This window comes from Bactrocera oleae, chromosome X, assembly GCF_042242935.1.
Source record: "Bactrocera oleae isolate idBacOlea1 chromosome X, idBacOlea1, whole genome shotgun sequence".
NCBI lineage: Eukaryota > Metazoa > Arthropoda > Insecta > Diptera > Tephritidae > Bactrocera > Bactrocera oleae.
In genome coordinates, this window is record NC_091541.1 from 25,833,606 (window position 1) to 25,856,078 (window position 22,473).

General features: G+C 38.2%; 1 long non-coding RNA gene across 2 annotated transcripts in view; it reads left to right on the forward strand.

The window, feature by feature from the left end:
* The first annotated feature begins 235 nt into the window (after nt 1-235).
* The window catches only part of LOC118680790 (uncharacterized), a 35,086-nt gene continuing 12,848 nt past the window's right edge, over nt 236-22,473 (forward strand). Inside the window, exon 1 of one of the 2 annotated variants that reach the window (XR_004976381.2) lies at nt 236-462. This is a non-coding gene — a long non-coding RNA (uncharacterized lncRNA). The remainder of the gene's footprint in view (nt 463-22,473) is intronic. The other variant, XR_004976380.2, reaches the window with a different exon arrangement.

Below are 22,473 nucleotides of genomic sequence, written 5' to 3' on the forward strand. Positions count from 1 at the left end.
GCGGTCCCGACAAATGAACAGCTTCTTGGAGAGAAAAAGATGCGTGGAAATTTTCAAAGTTAGTTCGCGTAATACAGAAAGACAGACATGGCTAAATCAACTCATCTCGCAACGCTGTTCATATATATTATATTTATATTTTATAGGGTCCTCGACGTTTTCCTCTGTATGTTAAAAATATCGTGGCAAACTTAGTATATCCTGTTCAGGGTATAAAAATGTGATGGAAACGTTCAGCGTTCATTATACGATGAAATTGTGAATAGCAATACGGGAGACCTGTTTTAATTAGCTTAAATGCAAATCAGCTATTTAATGTCTACTGAATGTAAAGACAAGTAGAATTGTTTATAATTCTCTTTAAATACGTGCAAACCAGGCAGCAAATGCTGATGAATAAAATATTTATATTTAATTTCAAACAATTTATTAAACCAATAAACAGAAAGCAAAGTTTTACAGGTAATTTATCACAACAATATACACGGGTTGAACTTAACCGTTTTCTTCGTGTCCGAGAGATTTAACTATATTAATATCAGCTTAAAGTGGTCGGATCATTTAGAGGCAGAAAAAAATCATCATACATTTTTGTGCATATTTAAATGTTTTGTTTTAATGATTGAACCACTCAAAAATGTTGAAAAATGGCGGGGGAAGCTATATTTCAATGGAATGTGTCACAACTGATACCATCCATTGGCGTACAAAGTAGCGTCCGTAATTATTATCTGTAACAGTGAATAAAAATATCTTGTTAATTTGTATACTTTTTCACTCTATGTGAACCTCCGAAAGCTAATGAAAACTGAAAATTAATCATTTTTTCCAATGTTTGAATTTTGAACTCGATTTTAACGTAAAATTTGTGCATATTTTCACTTAAAATTAGAGATATCGAAATAATTATCAATATCTTAGGTTTACATAGAATACTTGTTGATACTTTAAAAAATAGGAGCTGAATCAGATTGATAGATGAGATAGTTTTTGCACAATCGTGCACGTCAATTGTAAAAACATGGTTTTCAGAAAAAGACCTCAACTGATAAACGACTGACACTTTATTTTATTAACTGAAATATCTTTTGAAGCACTTAAAAATTATAGCTAATATTTTACATATATGTTTTCGGATAGTTTGGAAGAGATTAAGCTACAAAAAAAAGTCGGCTTTTTTTGATTTAAATGATCCTAAACTAGTACGCCACATTTTGACAAAACACTAATCAAATAGGTATAATAATATTCTCGTTTAATTCTATTGAGACATGTTCATTGAGGTATATTTTTTAGGTTAAGTCACACATTGACCGATATATTTGGCATAGTATTGATCGGATTTAATGTAGTTTTGGCACCATGACATATGATTTTCAGAAAAAATGCTCTCTGAGTTTCAATAAAATACCTGAATCGATGTATGAAGTCAATTGGCTAAATTTAATATATGGGGTATATTTCATTCATATTCAGCACTCATTATTGTTAACGAAAATAATCCACTTAATTTCATTGAAATACCACACATATTAACCGACATAACTTTAAAGTCAGATGGAAAATCGAATTGGGTGTTTAATTACGTTTAATACGATTTGTAATTTTCTTAAAATATCTGTATTTTTTCCATAAACTCAATAATTATGACATTTTGTCTTTTATTCTTATGTTTTCCTATATAGAAATAAAGATAAATTAAATCTTAACATTAATATAAATTAATTTCTTAACTTACATTTTAAATCTGTCAGCTTCTATCTTCTTGCTATGTTTCTGATACAAAGCCGATAAAATTGGTTTCCATGGCACCCAAAACCGATACAATTTCTGTTTCGAACATCAAATCAATAATATCTGAATTCATAACAGCTAATAAATTGTTCTATCGGTATCAATTCTGATTCTGACAATCATATCAGATTCTACAACACCCCTGAATTTTTAAAGAATGAAATCAAATTAATTTCAGATATATTAAGCAGCAATTTTTTCCCGATCTTCATCATTACGTTCATTTTTTCTTTTTTAAAGCTCAACTTTCCCTTTTCAAATTGTAGGGACTCTTCGTGACGAGCTCGTTCTATTTGAGCTTAATTTTTCAAGAAATCCAGTGCTTCATTGTTGGCAGTTTTCGGACGCTTTCTTTATTCATTTAGGAATTGACTTTCGTCAAACTTTTCGTCGCCACTCACTTCACATATGCCAATGCTGCCTACCGTACACCTTGTCAAACTGTTCATAGAACTTCCAGCTTGTTGCCTCTCTCCCTATTTGTCCGTTACGCTTCTTGATGCGTTTATAAGTTGCAAATAAATTCAAACTTTTTTTTTGCATTTGGTCTTTAGATTGAGAAAAGTCAGGATTTACCAAACACATATTCACCACCTTGTCCCATAAAACCGATTTTTTACTCTTTCCCGTGGAAAACTCCTGATCCATGTCGAGCCGGTATCTGACGAGAAGCTTGGTGAAATTTTCATTCAGTTTCGGTCTGGAAAAGGCATTTAAAATAATATATTATTCACTAGCGGACGCGACAGACTTGGTTCTGTCAAATAGATTTGGAATGTGGCAGTTTATTGTTTCTACCTATTTTATAGTTGGCGGAAAAATTCTCCTGAACAGAACCGTAGCCCTGATGATAGGGCGGTGTGTAAGGGTCAGCTTGGGTGACTAAAGTGTTTTCGCTTTCACGAACTTTGGCCACCCTTTTGGGACCAATCAAAAAACCCCGACTTGTATATTTGCCAGAAGGCTTTAAACTAATAGGCGAACTTAAGGTTCAAACCTGATTGGAGAATAATCTAAAGGTATAGTAGGAAGCTAAAGGCGACAAATATTCAAAAAATGGGTGCTTCAGTGACATAACATAGAGATAGACGAATTATTAACCGATGTAATAAAAAATAATGAAATAAAACGTGTATAAGCATTTAAAGTAATCGCTTTATTGATTATCAAGTAAATCATAATAATTAATAACTAGAAGACCCCGACCACGCCTTGGTCGGCTTATAATTAAATTATATTGAGTAAGCAGTTTAATTTAGTAAAATGTTATTATTATAACTAGTTTCAGCATTTTTTCCTGTCCATATAGCTCGATTATCGAGCCAGTTATGATATAAATAATTATTTTGTGTGACTTTGAAAATACGGGAAATTTAATTATTTTGTCCGTGTACAATAGTGCTGAAATTGGCTGGAAGTTTAGGGCATTTCGTATTTGGTTGCAGTTAGTATATGAAATCTAACTTCTATTCTGAAATCTAACTCATAGTATACATATTTTATTATTATTAAATACTTACATTAAAATGAAATCATCACTGGTATTATTAATATTACCGTCAAAGTCGGTACATTTAATTGTCGCGAGTAATTTTCAAAAATTAGTAAATTAGTGCGATAGAATTTGATTAGAGAACCACATTTCCGAACAAACGATGCTCTTTCAATATAGTCTATGGCTGTGAATGACGATGACATTCGTTACGCGCATTTTTTAAAATAGGCAAAATTAAATTATTTTTTCAATCTTTCTGAGACATCTTCTTAATATTTTTTTCCGTAAGAACCTTCTACAGAGTATTAGAAAACTACAAAAAAAACCGCCAAATCGGTCTAGCCGTTCTCAAGTTATGGCGTGACAACGGTCAACGGGTTTCATTTTTATATATTATATATAGAAAATCAAATTTATTTTCATTGTAGTGCTTTGTGAACGAGCAACATACAATTGACCATGTGAGAAACATGGGTTTTCTAGATTAATACCACAAACACATAATGAAGAACTAATTTGTGGTCATAGCAAAAGTAAGCCGCTCTGGAAACTGTAGTCGTTTAAATTCTTCTCCTTTATTCTTTTCTTTCAGTATAGTTGCTTCTATCACATTGTTCAGTAATTTTATTTTATCGCTAACCGTGTGCCGTTGCAAAGACGCGGTTGGTTGATATTTCGCAACATTATAGTTACCGATTCAACCTTTAATTGAAGATTGTGAGGTAGCAATCCTGGCAAATCCAGCGAGTTTAAAAATTCAGGTAGATAGTTGACGACATCATCTTGGTTAGTAGCCGAATCAAACGATTTATATATCCTCAATTGGCTTGAAATTAAAACATTTACATCTATGTTTTTTGCAGTCAATATAGCTCGCTTGCTCAACCAATCATGGTTTCTATAATTTTGAGCAACATCTGGAAAAACCTTTGAAAAAGTTCATCTTTTGATCGAGTTAACTAACAAAGACCTTGAGGAAAGGTAATGCAGCCAGTCAACATGTCTATAGAAAATTTGCCATTACCAATGTCAATGAGTTGTTTAGAGAATATATCTCCATATTGGTCATTTGGCAACTTCACACGCATATTATTGCTTAAATGTAATACTTTGACATGTTTCCACAAATTTGAGGATTTTGCTTTGCATATTTAATGGCAATTTTAGTGCTGAATGGGCTGTTCGACCACTTTTAAGTAAAGTTGCTACGATTCCCGACGAAGCGAGTGCAAGTGCAATTTTATTTTGTGAGCGAATTATTGCTAATATTAATGAAATCAAAAAAGTTTTTCCTGTACCACCAGGTGCATCTAAGAAGTAAATCCCTCCAGTTTCATCATTTGTTACTTTTATAAGAGTATATAATATTATATTATATTATATATTGGGTTGGCAACTAAGTAATTGCGGATTTCATTCATAGATGGCTTCAGTTGAATTTTTAGGTTTGCTGGCGTAGTCCAGATGTAAAACACATTTTGTTATTTGATAGTTGGCAAGTCAGCTGTCAATCAGTAAAAAAAAGTTTTTGGATCGGTTGCGTAGTTTTCGTTTGGCGTTCGTTGAAAAATGGAAGATCAAAAGGAACATTCTCACACAGTCATATTTTGCTTTTTTATTTTCGCAAAGGGAAAAACGCGTCGCACGCTCACAAAAAGTTATTTCAAAATTGATTTGCCAAATTTCGTTCTGGTGATTTTTCACTCAAAGATGAAAAACGCTCTGGTCGTCCAGTTGAAGTTGATGATTCCAATTCTGGCAATTTTACTTTGCCTTCAGCACAACATAATCCAGTAGATTCACCAGTGTATCTTAACGCCTTACAATATTTACAAATTATGTACGCCGGATCATAGCGGAATTCATCTCGTTCAAGAATCACAGGAGCACTGCGTCTGCGGATTCGCTCAATTTCATTATGTCTCGCTTGCTGTTGTTGTGTTTAATGTGCACGAACTCGTTGCATTCTAAGCCTATCTCCTACATTGTCACTCACTAAAGAACGCAGTTCTGACGTAGTAATACGACTATTTTCTCTATTTGATCTGTCTCTCTCTGGTTATCAGTGCGGTTAGCACGTGAGTGACTGCGATGACCTATGTCAGGTCGTCTTCTTCTCGGCATCGTAAATTGTAATTAATCAATTTATTTTATCTAAACCTTACTTTTTTAAATTTTTATTATTTAAGTACCTTTAGCTTAATTGTTCTTTACAATTTTTTGTTTCTCATCAAAGTGAGAAATTTTCTCGCTCATTTAGCAGTAAAGTGTCACTATCATGAAATAAGAGCACAATACTTGGTCAGTATCACAAAGCATCACCAAAGTTCTAGCCACAAAAATATAGTTTCAAATATTATGATTCCGTTCAGAAATTTAATTTGTGACAAAACTTAAGATTTATCAATCTTATAAAAAAAAAAAGATCTGAGAGATTAACAACAGAAGTTAGCTCAAATTAAGTTTCTCCAAGTCGAATACTATTTATGTACTATGTATTTTGTGACTATGCAATTTTGTCTCTTTTGTGACTATGCAATTTGGTCGACTTCGCGATTCACTTTGGTAAAGTTTCGGCACGCGACATTAGATTCTCTAACGCGCACGCAAATTTGAACTTTATGCAGCGATAATAAATTAGAAATTGACTCACCATTTTATTTAAAAAACCTTTGTATGGGAAATAAAAAAGGGCTGTTTTGAGGGTTTTCCCGGCAATTACATGAAATTTTCTCACCTTTTAAACCTTCCCTAGATCTTAACAAACATTTCAAAACCAAGATAAGATAATTCCGTTCAGCTGTTCTCGAGTTTTAGCGAGACTAACGAACAGCAATTCATTTTTATATACAAGGTACGTACCAAAGTGGACTTTAAAAAAAAATACATAACAAATGGTTTTATTGGCAAAATCAATTAATTGTATTCAAAATAGTCTCCTTCTGCTTTAATACAGCTTTTTACACGGTCCAAAAGCATGTCGAACGAGTGTTTTAGCCCGGTATGGCTCCCAGTATGCCGGTGCAAACCTTTTGAATGGCCTTCACGTCTGCATAACGCTTTCCTTTCATCGGCAAATGCATTTTTCCAAAAAGGTAGAAGTAGCACGGCCATATCAGGTGAATACGGGGAGTGGTTGATTGTTAAAATGTGACTGTTGGTCAAATAATCGGCCACAAGCGTCGATCGATGAGACGGCGCATTATCGTGCAACAAACGCCAACTTCCATCTTCGCGATATTCGGGCCGAACACGTCGAATACGGCGCACCAAACGCTTCAAAACTCCAGGGTAGAATACCGCATAAACGTTTTGGCCGGGTGGAACAAATTCTTTGTGGACAATACCCTTGGAATCATAAAAACAAATCAGCATTGTCTTCACTTTTGACTTCTCCAGGCACGATTTTTTGGGTTCCGGCTCATTTCTCATTTATGTCCTCACGACCACTTTGAAAACGTTGAAACCACTCGTGCACTCTGCTACGGGATAGGCAATCTTGGCCATAAACTTGTTTCATCAATTGAAACGTTTCGGTAAAAGTTTTATCAATTTTAAAACAAAATTTAATGTTGCTCGTTTTCGCACCGATGACAAAAACATACTGACACTTAAAATGCAATAACTTCACTTCCAATAGATGAAATGTCGTGAAATTTGTACTAGAAGTCGATAAACGCGTCGACATATAGATGGCACCACTAGAGTTTTCTTTGTTACTTTTTTACTGTTTACTTTGGAACGCACCTTGTATATAGATTAATATACAAGTTAACCCTAAACGATGGGTCAAATTACACAGTCTGTATTGTGTGCCTAACATCCGACCAGACAATGCTGAACATAGTTAACCAATCCCAACAGCAAAAGCCGTTTGAATCGCTGACTCAACACTCTCCCAACGACTACGGCAGATAGCTACAGAGAGAGCAGCGACGGTAGCATAGGTTAAACTATAGTTGTAGGTGAAATGTAAGGGCAGTGATGAATGAGACATAATAGAGGACAGACTGACTCAAAATAATTTAGACAATAAATGATATTAAGTGGTCATCCCGTATGATGGCTACTTATCTAAAGGTTTTTTTCAGAAGCGTAGGTTAAGCTATAGTTGTAAGTGAAATGAAAATGATGAATGAGACACAATAAACTCAAGATAATTGGCACCCAACGTGGGGCTGAAAAAATCGTCAAAATAAAAATCCTATAAGGACGCAGTTCCAGAATACAATGGACTATTCTTCAAGCTTTAAGAAAAAACTGTGAAAGTGTTGTTATTCTATTTTGCGTAAACGACGTTTTAATGACCCATAACGAGAATGTAGAAGACTTGATTAGAATTAGTAATTTACAAACATCTAGGCCAAATATAATGGACGCCAATCAATTAACGGCCTTAATACAGGCTATCATGACTGGCGCCATGCAATAACAACAACAGACTTTTGAACTTAAACTAAAGCGATGGCCGGAGCAAATGACCACACTGAACCCTAAGAAAACTCCAGAAACATTCGAACCAGTAAAAATATTACCCCACGTGAAGTGTGAGGAACACCATGATCTGGTAAAATCATTACCAGAATTTTATTGGCAAATAAGTTCCTATGTGTCCTGACGACTGGCCGCCCATACGGCATATGAAGCGTTTAAAAGTTATCAAGGCAGCTCGAGACATTTTCAAGCAGTTGGAACAATTAGGAATAAAATAAAGGGTTTTTCTGATGCAATTTTAGCATAATTTAATATAGTTTTAAATTTAGATGCGATAATAGCGAGATTAGACTTCACATATGCGGACAAACACCCGATATATTTAATTGAGCAACAACTTTCCACCTTAAGGCAGGCAGGGTAATCTTTCAGTGCTTCAATGTTTCATACAATCACCCATGAAGGTCAAATAGCAGAATCAATTTGCGAAAAGTTTAGAGCATATGCGTTACGAGTTTTAAATGAGGCCTTAAAAGACCATTATGCGACATACTGTTTGACATACAAAATATATTAAGAAGAAACATTAATCCTGAGAAAATTATACCACATGAACAAGGAAATCTCCACTTTGTATAAAAGCAGTGTAGAACAAATGGAACTAGAAATGACAAGCAGGAGCCAGTGACACCCATAGATATAGATCCGTCGGTGTCAATAATACGGCAAAACATAAATTGGCGTATAGAACCATCGCAGAGAACATCCCAAAGACAACAGCAGTAACGAAATAAATATAGACAGGGGTTTAATAGTAACCATCAACAAAAACGGCAGGCGGATTCCGATAGGATTACTGGACCGAAGAGAAAACGAATAAATACCTTAAATCAAGATTTAAAGACACTCATAATCAGGAAGCTGAGGCTGAAATTGAAGAGGAAAAGCAATTCAATTTTTTTAGGGGAAATTCCTACTTGCGTGGATTGAGCATGGAATAGGCAGTGAAATGCATGGAAAAAATAAAACGACTACTTAAAAAACATTACTCCCGCATCTAGACCATTTTGTAGTAGTCTTCACATGGCAATAGTCCGATGAGACAAAAGTGAAGAGTTAAAATGTTAGGTGTAATCACAGATTTTTTTCACATTGATTTTTCAATATATCAACTTTTGACGGTATAATTGGATTAGATTACTAATTTAAGTAAATCCTCAAATATACTTGAACAACCTGTTGTTCCATGAATGCAAAATTGTTAATTTTATTAATATAAGAAGCGAAGACATTCCTTCTTCTGTCCGAAATCAGTTTTGTAACATGATAACTAATAAAAAGAAAGGCCTTTGCAGATCTTAACGAGTCTTTGCCTTTCAATACAAACATAATTGCTAACATTAGAACTAAAACCGAAGAACCAGTTTACTACAAATTCTACCCATATCCTATTGCTAACTTCGTAAACAAAGAAGTAGCTGAAATTCTTGACAATGGCGTCATTCGTACGTCAAGGTCCCCCTTCAATAACCCGATTTGGGTTGTTGATAAAAAAAAAGAAATAGATTAAGCAAGGAATAAAAAGAAACGTTTGGTGATTGACTTCAGAAAACTGAATGAGATCACACTCGAGGACAAGTACCCGATGCCAAGTGCAATGGTGATGAGATTGATTTGCGGAAAAAGACATGGAAAAAACAGTCTTCCGCTTGCCTTTTGGGCAAAGAGTAATCGATGATGTTCTGAGGAACCAAATTGACAAAGCCAAGTTAACATCGATGATGTAATTATTTACTCAAAAACAGTGAGAGTATCGGTAAAAAATCAGTCCTGATAAGGTCACCGGCATAAAATGCTATGAACAATCAACCACACTTCAAGGACTTCGTTCGTTTTGGGGATTAGCAAGCTATTATAAATGTTATATTAGAGACTTTGCCAGCATAGCAAAACCATTGACAGTCATGCTAAAAGGGGACATTAGCAAAATAAGGGCCATCCAGTCGCAAAAAAATAAAGGTCAATTAACCCCAGAAGGTGAAGACGCATTTAACAAATTTAAAGAAACGGAGTAAACCAATTGAACGTTTATACGGACCACCAACCTCTGACGTTCGCAATTTCGGATAAAAATCCAAACGTTAAATTAAACGCTGAAAGAAAAATTAGCCTATTTGCCGTGTTGCATCAAGGAGGAGTACTACATTTTGGAGAAACCACTACTGTTGCTATGTGGAAATAAATCGTATACCGTAAAATTTTAAAAAACTGCGTGCGCTACGTTTTGCAAAATTACAAAAAAACCACCACTTGCGGGCAACAGCCCATTATGGGAGCAGTGCCGAATTGCTCAACTGCCGTAATTATAATAAGGGTAGTAACGAAATTGACGATGCCATGTTGTTATTAATAATGTCACGACCGAAATAGAGGATCATCATGGTAATATCAGAACCGTCAGCAGTACCTATTGGTTGACAGTCAGTCAAAGTAAATGGTACTGAATAACGCAATCCAAACGACGCTTTTTCTTGTATATCTTTAACTCCAACAGCACAGGAAATCAATTTTTTGGGTCATCTAGACTCTTCGAGCCTGAACTAACTTCAGGAAATGAATGTCCAAAATGTGAATTATATTGGCGCTCTTCAAGAAGAAGTCAACTCGAAAACAGCGATTTTCCTAATTACAATAACGACACTCATTACCCTAGTAATGTTGCGGTTTGCCTTTGATCATATCCAAAAAACATACCGCTAAAAGGGCAATAGATGTATTGGTAAAAACGGTTACTGAAAGGATCGCGGACGATCCTCACTTAGGAAGGAAGGAGTTAAATCAAAACGATGGCCGTCAAATTTCACAGCCTGTATTGTCCGCCTAACATCCGATCAGACAATGCTGAACATATTAACCCAATGCCAACATCAAAAGCCGTTTGAATCGCTGACTCAACACTCTCCCAACGACTACGGCAGATAGCTACAGAGAGAGCAGCGACGGTAGCATAGGTTAAACTATAGTTGTAGGTGAAATGTAAGGGCAGTGATGAATGAGACATAATAGAGGACAGACTGACTCAAAATAATTTAGACAATAAATGATATTAAGTGGTCATCCCGTATGATGGCTACTTATCTAAAGGTTTTTTTCAGAAGCGTAGGTTAAGCTATAGTTGTAAGTGAAATGAAAATGATGAATGAGACACAATAAACTCAAGATAATTGGCACCCAACGTGGGGCTGAAAAAATCGTCAAAATAAAAATCCTATAAGGACGCAGTTCCAGAATACAATGGACTATTCTTCAAGCTTTAAGAAAAAACTGTGAAAGTGTTGTTATTCTATTTTGCGTAAACGACGTTTTAATGACCCATAACGAGAATGTAGAAGACTTGATTAGAATTAGTAATTTACAAACATCTAGGCCAAATATAATGGACGCCAATCAATTAACGGCCTTAATACAGGCTATCATGACTGGCGCCATGCAATAACAACAACAGACTTTTGAACTTAAACTAAAGCGATGGCCGGAGCAAATGACCACACTGAACCCTAAGAAAACTCCAGAAACATTCGAACCAGTAAAAATATTACCCCACGTGAAGTGTGAGGAACACCATGATCTGGTAAAATCATTACCAGAATTTTATTGGCAAATAAGTTCCTATGTGTCCTGACGACTGGCCGCCCATACGGCATATGAAGCGTTTAAAAGTTATCAAGGCAGCTCGAGACATTTTCAAGCAGTTGGAACAATTAGGAATAAAATAAAGGGTTTTTCTGATGCAATTTTAGCATAATTTAATATAGTTTTAAATTTAGATGCGATAATAGCGAGATTAGACTTCACATATGCGGACAAACACCCGATATATTTAATTGAGCAACAACTTTCCACCTTAAGGCAGGCAGGGTAATCTTTCAGTGCTTCAATGTTTCATACAATCACCCATGAAGGTCAAATAGCAGAATCAATTTGCGAAAAGTTTAGAGCATATGCGTTACGAGTTTTAAATGAGGCCTTAAAAGACCATTATGCGACATACTGTTTGACATACAAAATATATTAAGAAGAAACATTAATCCTGAGAAAATTATACCACATGAACAAGGAAATCTCCACTTTGTATAAAAGCAGTGTAGAACAAATGGAACTAGAAATGACAAGCAGGAGCCAGTGACACCCATAGATATAGATCCGTCGGTGTCAATAATACGGCAAAACATAAATTGGCGTATAGAACCATCGCAGAGAACATCCCAAAGACAACAGCAGTAACGAAATAAATATAGACAGGGGTTTAATAGTAACCATCAACAAAAACGGCAGGCGGATTCCGATAGGATTACTGGACCGAAGAGAAAACGAATAAATACCTTAAATCAAGATTTAAAGACACTCATAATCAGGAAGCTGAGGCTGAAATTGAAGAGGAAAAGCAATTCAATTTTTTTAGGGGAAATTCCTACTTGCGTGGATTGAGCATGGAATAGGCAGTGAAATGCATGGAAAAAATAAAACGACTACTTAAAAAACATTACTCCCGCATCTAGACCATTTTGTAGTAGTCTTCACATGGCAATAGTCCGATGAGACAAAAGTGAAGAGTTAAAATGTTAGGTGTAATCACAGATTTTTTTCACATTGATTTTTCAATATATCAACTTTTGACGGTATAATTGGATTAGATTACTAATTTAAGTAAATCCTCAAATATACTTGAACAACCTGTTGTTCCATGAATGCAAAATTGTTAATTTTATTAATATAAGAAGCGAAGACATTCCTTCTTCTGTCCGAAATCAGTTTTGTAACATGATAACTAATAAAAAGAAAGGCCTTTGCAGATCCTAACGAGTCTTTGCCTTTCAATACAAACATAATTGCTAACATTAGAACTAAAACCGAAGAACCAGTTTACTACAAATTCTACCCATATCCTATTGCTAACTTCGTAAACAAAGAAGTAGCTGAAATTCTTGACAATGGCGTCATTCGTACGTCAAGGTCCCCCTTCAATAACCCGATTTGGGTTGTTGATAAAAAAAAAGAAATAGATTAAGCAAGGAATAAAAAGAAACGTTTGGTGATTGACTTCAGAAAACTGAATGAGATCACACTCGAGGACAAGTACCCGATGCCAAGTGCAATGGTGATGAGATTGATTTGCGGAAAAAGACATGGAAAAAACAGTCTTCCGCTTGCCTTTTGGGCAAAGAGTAATCGATGATGTTCTGAGGAACCAAATTGACAAAGCCAAGTTAACATCGATGATGTAATTATTTACTCAAAAACAGTGAGAGTATCGGTAAAAAATCAGTCCTGATAAGGTCACCGGCATAAAATGCTATGAACAATCAACCACACTTCAAGGACTTCGTTCGTTTTGGGGATTAGCAAGCTATTATAAATGTTATATTAGAGACTTTGCCAGCATAGCAAAACCATTGACAGTCATGCTAAAAGGGGACATTAGCAAAATAAGGGCCATCCAGTCGCAAAAAAATAAAGGTCAATTAACCCCAGAAGGTGAAGACGCATTTAACAAATTTAAAGAAACGGAGTAAACCAATTGAACGTTTATACGGACCACCAACCTCTGACGTTCGCAATTTCGGATAAAAATCCAAACGTTAAATTAAACGCTGAAAGAAAAATTAGCCTATTTGCTGTGTTGCATCAAGGAGGAGTACTACATTTTGGAGAAACCACTACTGTTGCTATGTGGAAATAAATCGTATACCGTAAAATTTTAAAAAACTGCGTGCGCTACGTTTTGCAAAATTACAAAAAAACCACCACTTGCGGGCAACAGCCCATTATGGGAGCAGTGCCGAATTGCTCAACTGCCGTAATTATAATAAGGGTAGTAACGAAATTGACGATGCCATGTTGTTATTAATAATGTCACGACCGAAATAGAGGATCATCATGGTAATATCAGAACCGTCAGCAGTACCTATTGGTTGACAGTCAGTCAAAGTAAATGGTACTGAATAACGCAATCCAAACGACGCTTTTTCTTGTATATCTTTAACTCCAACAGCACAGGAAATCAATTTTTTGGGTCATCTAGACTCTTCGAGCCTGAACTAACTTCAGGAAATGAATGTCCAAAATGTGAATTATATTGGCGCTCTTCAAGAAGAAGTCAACTCGAAAACAGCGATTTTCCTAATTACAATAACGACACTCATTACCCTAGTAATGTTGCGGTTTGCCTTTGATCATATCCAAAAAACATACCGCTAAAAGGGCAATAGATGTATTGGTAAAAACGGTTACTGAAAGGATCGCGGACGATCCTCACTTAGGAAGGAAGGAGTTAAATCAAAACGATGGCCGTCAAATTTCACAGCCTGTATTGTCCGCCTAACATCCGATCAGACAATGCTGAACATATTAACCCAATGCCAACATCAAAAGCCGTGGGAATCGCTGACTCAACACACTCCCAACGACTACGGCAGATAGCTACAGAGAGCAGCGACGGTAGCGTTGGTTAAGCTATAGGTGTAAGTGAAATGTAAGGGCAGTGATGAATGAGACATAATAAAGTACATACTGACTCAAAATAATTTACGCAATAAATGATATTAGGGGGTTATCCCGTATGATGGCTGCTTATTTAAAGGTTTTTTTCGGAATTTTTTATACTGAATCGAAAAACATAGAGCTCCCAAATTTGTACTATATATTTATTAAGCCTTTAACTGTAATTCTGAATTTTTTAAAGTAAAAATATTTTGGTTATTGCGAGATTTATCGCTCCAATGGCACCCATGTTGAAAAAAGGTAAACAAACGGCGTTCATGATTCCAGCATAATAAGTTACATAATAGCTAACCTAAAATAAAAAAACTAAATGCATGTTAACCTGTAGGTAGATGCCTATCGCCGAATCCAGGGAAAATTCAATTTTTTAAATGCTTTTAAACATTAAAACTCAAAATATTATGAATTTTTGCGACTACTTTTTTATGAATAATAAATAAAACACGGTTCAATATTTTCAAACATCCTAGTTCGGGTGATAGCCACATGTGTAATGAATCTATCATTGAAACTTTAAAGCAATCAATATAACCATTTTTAAGAAATGGTGGACGACAGTAATTGTAAGTAGTTTCAAGAAAAACACGTTTGAAAATTTAGGTGTGTAGGCCACGCGCACTAAAGACCTTATTTTCTCACTCCTGTAACTTCCAACTATATTCAATTTCGGAAAATTATGTACTGTCAAAATTTAAATTGTTTGCAAGCTTGTCATTTTAAAATATTACCATATTTTTACGTCGAATATGATGCTTTGCAATACTGCCGCAGTGATAAAAACTCGAATTCCTTTCACTTTTGGTCGCTATTGGGTTTTTATTTTTATCTGTGTGATTAACAGGAGAGGAGTTCGAGTCTCAATCACTGCGGCATTATAGCAAGGTATCATATTCAACGCAAAAATGTTGCAGTATAAGTATCAGCTGAGTATTTGCAAAAAAAAAAAACAACAGTCCCCAGATTAACAGAACTTTTTTTTATATTGCCTGTTTTAAAAATGCAGGTAATTTTTTTTAATATTGCCTGTATTTTTATTACAGACCTTATTATATTAGCTGAGCTCTATTAAAGACTCGAAGGACCAAATTTTTTAAACTCAATGAAAACAAGTAAGGAAGTTCTAAGTTCGGGTGCAACCGAACATTTTATACTCACGCCAGGATCAAAGCCGGGAAATTACTTCAGGTGTTGGCAAAATTTTATATTAAAGGAAGTATTGATCCGATTCAACCCCTTTTTTGACACAAAATCATACTATTATCGAGAGTTTCATTTATTTATTTAATTATATTAATTTCAAGTACATACCGATATTTTCGTTAAGAAGTCAACTGTAGGCACTGCCGTCCACATATTCAGTACCTAGGGGTTTGAACAGTTTTGGTTCGATTTAGACAATTTTTAGTCACAAGGTGGCATACTTTAAACGCATTACTCACGCAAAGTTTTGCCGATACAATCATTGTTGCTTGATTTGCATAGTAGAAAGTGAAAGAATCAGGTGAAATTAAAAATGGTGTTATATGAGAAATAGGCGTGGTTGTAATCCGATTTCGCCTATTTTCACACTATAATATACATATATAAGAGGAATATTATGTACCGAATTTGGTTTAAATCGATTGAGCAGATCCCAAGATATGGGTTTTTACCTAAAAGTGGGCTGTGTCACGTCCACTTTCTAATTTTGAACGCGGTTTCTATAGAGTCATCTCATACCATCCCAGAGATAAAATTGAATGTCTATGGCATGTTAAGTGCTTGATTTATCGCGCTATTAGTAGCTTTTAACAGTACCATTATGTGGGGAGTGGGCGGGGTTGTCACCCGATTTCCCCCATCTTCACACTGTCAATAGAGGTGCTAAAAACATTTGTTCTCAGTGAATTTTGTTATTATAACTTTAGGAGATATGCACATTAAACCAGATGCTTCTCCTTAATGTGATGCTGTATAGCAAATAACAGTATTTTATCTTATTGTGGAGTTAGTTATGGCAATCCTGATCTTTTATATATATATAACCCTATTATCTAACTCGATTAGTTTTAGGTGATACAAACAACCGTTAGGTGAGCAAAACTATTATACTCTGTAGCAACAGGGTGCGAGAGTATGAATATAATATTTAGTGGTAAGAACTGGTGGGGGAAAAATAAATACGTTCATTGTGTGAGAATTTATTCATTCTGATTTAATTATGTTCTTTCTTGGCTTAATATGTATACAATTTTTAAATATATTCTCACGCGACATGAGGTTGTTTTTAATTGTACAACTCAATGGATGTGCCAGTGTGTGTTCATATGTATATACTTGTATATGAAGCCCTTCCGTGCCATATAGGGAATGGACGTGGTTACTATCCGATTTCACCAATTTTCACATCGTTTGAGGAGGTGCTGAAATGGATTAACCTCAGAAAGTTTGGTTGATATATGTTTAGAGGTTTGTGAGATATATGCATTAAGCCTATTAGGGGGCGGAGCTACAGCCAATAGCCAATAGTCCAATTGCGCTCATTATTTTTAACATTCCTAAAAATATTTTTTACGTATTACCTGCGTTTTATCAGCACTTTTTTACTTTTGGTAAAAGCTGTTTTGTTTATGCGATGACCAACGCCTTTTGTTTAATATTTCGAAGGATTCTAATACGGTCCTTATTATAAATCGCATTGAAATTGTTAAATAATTAAATTACCAGCGGGTAGAGTTCTCAATGCTTTATTGGGACCTTAACGATTGTGACCGGTTGGCTTGACACCAAACCAGAGACGAATACAATCAGCACCAAGTTACAATCAGAGAAGAGAGTCGTACACACAAGTCCTCTGACATTTATAGGAGTTCAACGGAATTCAAAATACCGTAACTTTAAGTATGCGTAAACAAAGATAATTATAAAGACAAATGAATGATAAAAGAGAGATGACGAATATAAAGCTTAGATAAGACAGTATTGCCAGATTAGAGTTGACATTATCAGAAAATAATCTTAAACTAATGTAAATAATCCTAAACATCCTGCCCGGTCGAGTCGGTCGACTCGAAATCTTCTTTCTCTATCAATAGACATAGTTTCTGGATGGCTCGTTTCATGTATCCTCTAGCGGTTCTCAACGTGACATTGCGGACCACTCCATCCGCTCCGGGATGTAGTGTTGTCACTCGACCCAGGCCCCAGTGAGTGGGAGGCAGGTTCTCTTGTTTGACTAGAACGATATCGTCCACCCTTATATTCCTCGTGCGTCGAAACCATTTGTTGCGTCTCTGCAGAATGGTTAGATACTCCTCACTCTATCGCTTCCAAAATCCTTGTTGAATTTGACGTATCCATTGCCATTGTTTCAGCCGGTTGCTAGGAATATGGTTGATATCTGGTTCAGGAACCGCTAGGAGTGGCGACCCAATCAGGAAATCACCTGGGGTAATGCAAGTTTCTCTTCAGGATCGTCGTAAAGTGGGGTTATAGGACGGGAATTGAGACAGGCCTATATTCTTACGGCTAGTGTCTGTAGTTGACTATACCACATGACCTGCGTACCCACACATCGTGTCAAATGATGCTTAGCGGACTTCACAGCAGCCTCCCAGAGGCCTCCTTGATGTGGCGCACTGGGTGTGATGAAATGCCAACGTGTGCCCGAATCTGCTAACGATCGCTGATTATTCTCACCCTGCCATGCTGCAAGATCCTCCTTCAAAAGGCGGTTGGCACCAACAAAGGCTGTACCATTGTCACTATATAAATCCCGGCAGGGACCGCGCCGGCTGACGAAACGAGTAAAAGTATCTAGAAAGGCCTGTGCCGATAGGTCATCAACCACCTCAATGTGCACGGCCTTGGTAACCATGCATACGAATATTGCGAGGTACGTCTTGATGTGCGTTCGAGAGCGTTTCGTTCCGATGCGTAGCGTAAAAGGTCCACAGTAATCGACACCAGATGATATGAACGGCCTTGCTGCTCTGATCCTCTGCCCGGGTAAGGAAGCCATTTGTTGCTTCAGGACTTCCCCTCTATGACGACGGCATACTGTGCAGTTATGGATGAAACTCTTGACTGCTTGCCTGGCACTCAGAATCCAGAAGCGTTGACGAAGAGTGTTCAGCATGAGTTGCGTGCCTCCATGCAGTGTAATCTCATGCGCCTGATTTAGTAAAAGCTTGACCAACGGCGTTGACTTTGGCAAAATAATCGGGAATCGCTGATCATGCCCTAGTTCGGCCTGTTGGATGCGTCCCCCCACACGGAGGTTTTGGTTCTTGTCTAGAAATGGGTTTAAAGGTATTATCCGACTGGAAGATGACAAACCTGAACTAGACGTCAATTGTCGAATTTCATTTGCAAAATGTTCCTCTTGCTCTAAACGGATTATAGTGTATAATGCGTCTTCCAACTCCTGAGCAACGATCACCGGTTGACGAAAGTGTCGACGCCTTCTTGACCAGCGCAGTATAATGGCCAATGTACCCAACAATCGAGTGATACTACTGAACCGTTCAGTTAACAAAATAGCGTGTCCGTTTGGACGACGAGTATACAACGGATGTGAAATGAGTACAATAAATTTGGTTGTATTTCGGTTTTCGGCGAGTAAGACATTTGACTCATCCTTGTTGAGAGGAACATCACTACTGTCCCCATACATCATCTCTGCCTCCTTAGGTCCATGCCACCAAAGGGGATGGACTAATAGCTCGGCGGGTGTGATACCTCTACTGGCACAATCAGCTGGGTTATGAGCCGAACGAATGTGATGCCATCGGGCGGGGGATGTCAGCTCCTGTATTCTACGAACCCGATTTGATATAAATGGTTTAAGTGTTGCTGGATCCTTCCTGAGCCAACACAATACGATTGCTGAGTCCGACTACAGATAGTAGGGAACGTCAACTAATCCCAAAGAATCTCGCACGTTCTGAAATGTCTCGGCAAGAAGCAGCGCTGCCGCAAGTTCCAGGCGTGGAATGGTAGCGATTTTAAGTGGTGCCACCTTGGTACGTGCCGTTAGAAGTGTGAAACGCATCGAACCGTTTGTGTTCGACGTCTTCGCGTAAATAACTGCTGCATAAGCATGTGAGCTGGCATCGCAAAACCCATGAAATGATGTCTGAACGCGTGGAATCATTCCCATCCACCGTTCGATACGAATTTGATTGAGCTCCGGAAGCTGTGACCGATACTTCAGCCATTCGCGGCAAAGATCATCAGGTAATGGTGAGTCCCAGGATAGACCCGCAGACCATAGTCGCTGAATGAATATTTTCCCTGTTACGATAACAGGCGATAAGAATCCAGTAGGATCGAAGAGTCGTGCCACCTCGCTGAGTACACGGCGCTTCGTTGGAATTTCTACTCTTTGACATGAATCGACGCGAAAGAATAACTGATCCTCCAGTGCGTCCCATCTTAAGCCCAAAACGGAAGCCTCACCAGCATGGAAGACATAATTAGAAAGTGACGGCTCATTAGATAAACGAATCATTACCTGACTATCGTTCGAGTTCCATTTTCTTAGAGTGAACTGTCCCGCAGATAAGATGGCGTCCACGTTCTTAGCCAGCTCCACTGCTTCGGTAACGCTTTCACAACTCGTTAAGAAGTCGTCAACATAAAACGAGGTTAATATCGAGCCCGCATCCCTTGTTGCCTTTCAGGAACCACAGCTGAATTATCATAAGCACATTGTTGTAGGGCTCGTACTGCATTGTAAGGACTGCATGCCATGCCATATGTGATGGTCTTCAGGCGATACACCTGGATCTCGTCTGCAGGAGTCTCTCGCCATATAATTCGTTGAAAGTCGCGATGTTCAGATGCAACCAATACTTGCCTAAACATCTTCTCTATGTCCGCAGTTATCGCCACTCGATAGCGCCGAAAACGTAAAAGTATACTACTCAGCGAATCCTGTAGGGTCGGACCTACCAGTTGAACATCGTTCAGTGAGATTCCAGTGCTGGTAGGTGCCGAAGCGTTGAACACCACGCGGAACTTCGTTGTGACCGCATGATGAGGAATGTAGTAGCAATTGGTATGATCATAAGGTGGTTGTACTAGTTCCATGTGTCCGAGTGCTGCATACTCCCTCATAAATGAAATGTAGTTTTCCCTAAGGACTGGATCCGCAACCATGCGACGCTCCAGTCTATGAAATTGCCGTAATGCCAGTGCGTAAGAATCACCTAGTTCCGTTGCCTTTCGTCGCAAAGGTAAGTGTACGATATAACGGCCGTCTAAGATACGGCTATGAGTGGTCTCGAAGATCTGCGCACATTCATTCTCTGGCAGATCGTCAACCACTGCTATTTCCTCCATTTGCCAAAATTTGGACACCAGTTCCTCTAACCGGTGGTCCTCCCTGTCTAGCGAAGTGGTTAGGGTGAGCAATGATTCCTGTGAACCCTGGAAGGGTCACTGCTGTTGGGCCAAACACCACCCATCCAAAGCGGGTACGCTGGGCAAAAGGTTCGTCTGGTCCTCCACCGATGATTTTACCTTCAATGAGTCGCCCCCACACGTCCGCGCCCATCAGAACGTCGATAGTTCCAGGCGTACCGAAACGGTTGTCCGCCAAATCTATGTCTCTCAAATATGGCCATTGGTTTATGTCAATCTTCACTGCTGGAATTGGAGAAGTAATGGACGATAAAACCAAAGCATCAATTCGCATTTCAAAGTTAGTTGTTGTTGATCTCAGAGTGAACGTAACGCTGCCTTTCACTCGAGTATTGATGGTAGCACCTACGCCTTCTACCCTCACATCACATTTCCGTCGATAAAGCTGCAAACAATTCGCTAGACGATCCGTCACAAAGCTAACCTGTGATCCGGGATCGCATAGAACTCGTGCCACTCGCTGCACCGATGCTTCTCCAACGGCATATACACGCGCTGTTGCTAAAAGGGTTATCGGCTTTGGATTGGCAGCGAGGGGCCTCTCAGGTGCGGCTAGTCATGCCGTTGTGGTTGTCGGCACCTCCGCAGGTACCTCATTGCCTGCGGCTGCCGTAGTCGTAGAAGCAAACGTTGACGTGTTGATGGACTTGTTTCGGCATAGGATCGTGTTATGCTTACGTCCACAATTTCAACAGCTACTAGATGGACACTGTCGATAAGAATGACCTGTACGTAAACAGTTGTAACACATCTGCATTTTCTTAAGGGCTTCAAATCGCTGCTCGATACTAAGAGCCAATAATGTCGGACACCTGGCGATTCGATGCGCTAACCCGCAATGAGCACACAGAGCTGCCTCCTTGGTAGCCACATGGGCCCTCACTGGTCGTTGCTGACGGGAAACCATTAATGAGACCGGTGGTTCAGTAACAAGGCTATGAGCACGTCTCTCTAGAAATTTCAATAGGTCTTCTAACTGTGGAATTTCTGTAGTGGAGCACCTCATACACCAATCTCTCTTAGTTACCGATGGAAGCTTTGCCACCACTATTGGTACAGCTAGCGCATCCCACTGAGATATGGGGATATCCATCACACGCAATGCACGCAGCGACTCATGAACCGTGTCCACAATAGCCAATAACGATTGTGATGACTCATGGGTAGCTGTTTTAAGGTTAAGAAAACGGGATACGTGAATTTCCGCTAGCTGCTTTTTATTGTCATAGCGGTCCTTTAGAGCTCTCCACACCTCTTGATAGCCACCCGAGTATATTCCCCCAATTAACGGAACAGTAGCCGCATTGACTGCCTGACGAAGTTTTCCCAATTTGAACGCTTCTGGGTATGCCGAATTATGTACCAGTGTTTCAAAGGCATCTTTGAACGCTAACCATTTACACATGTCTCCATCAAATAATGGGATAGCTAACGGGTCCAATTTGAGATCCACCAAATGGCCATCCAGAGATGTTGTGGGACAATTGTGCGCTCCGTCAGCGACATTAGATTCATCCCTTGACGATGCGATGAGACGATTCAGTCTACTGCAAGCCGCAGTATACAGCTCCTCTACTGATTCCAAAAGTGCATCATGTGACCCAATCTCGGAGGACGTAGCTCCTCCTACCAGACGATTATGGTTCTCCATGAAGCGCTCAAAGTGTGATTCCAGCGACTTGAGCTCTTGTTGAAAATGAAACACATCACGACCTTCCATGACACCTTCCGAGACACGTGCATGTATGCGCTTTATTGCTTTCACCGCCGATGAACGCCAATTG